The following is a 618-nucleotide window of genomic DNA, read 5'->3' on the forward strand; positions in this document are numbered from 1 at the left end:
TGGTGGTGGTGGTGATGGAGGTGGTGATGATGGAGGTGATGATGGTGATGGAAGTGATGATGGTGATGGAAGTGGTGGTGATGGTGATGGGAGTGATGATGATGGTGATGGGGGTGATGATGATGGTGATGGGGGTGATGATGATGGTGATGGGGGTGGAGATGATGGTGGAGATGGAGGTGATGATGATGGAGGTGATGGTAGTCGTGGTGGAGGTGAAGTTGGTGGTGGTAGCAGTGATAGTGGTGGCCCCAGAGCTTGCAGCTTTTCACATTATGTTTGTTAGTTGAAGATAGTGAAACCTTGTTGTAACTTATTCAGAGGGACTGGAGCAAGTGTTTATGGTACTATTGTTTTTAATTTATTTATTCCTTTTTTTTTTAAAGATTTTATTTATTTGAGAAAGAGAGCGAGCACTTGAGCAGGGAGAGGGGCTGAGGGAGAAGCAGACTCGCCGCTGAGCGGGGAGCTCCACAAAGGGCTCAATCCCAGGACCCCAGGATCATGACCTGAGCTGAAGGCAGACGCTTAACTGACTGAGCGACCCAGGCACCTCTTTTCCCTTTAATTTGCATACCCCAGACCCATTATTTACCCCTCTCTATGGTCACTTACTAT

This window comes from Mirounga leonina, unplaced genomic scaffold, assembly GCF_011800145.1.
Source record: "Mirounga leonina isolate KUSES-001 unplaced genomic scaffold, KU_Mleo_1.0 Mir_101609, whole genome shotgun sequence".
NCBI lineage: Eukaryota > Metazoa > Chordata > Mammalia > Carnivora > Phocidae > Mirounga > Mirounga leonina.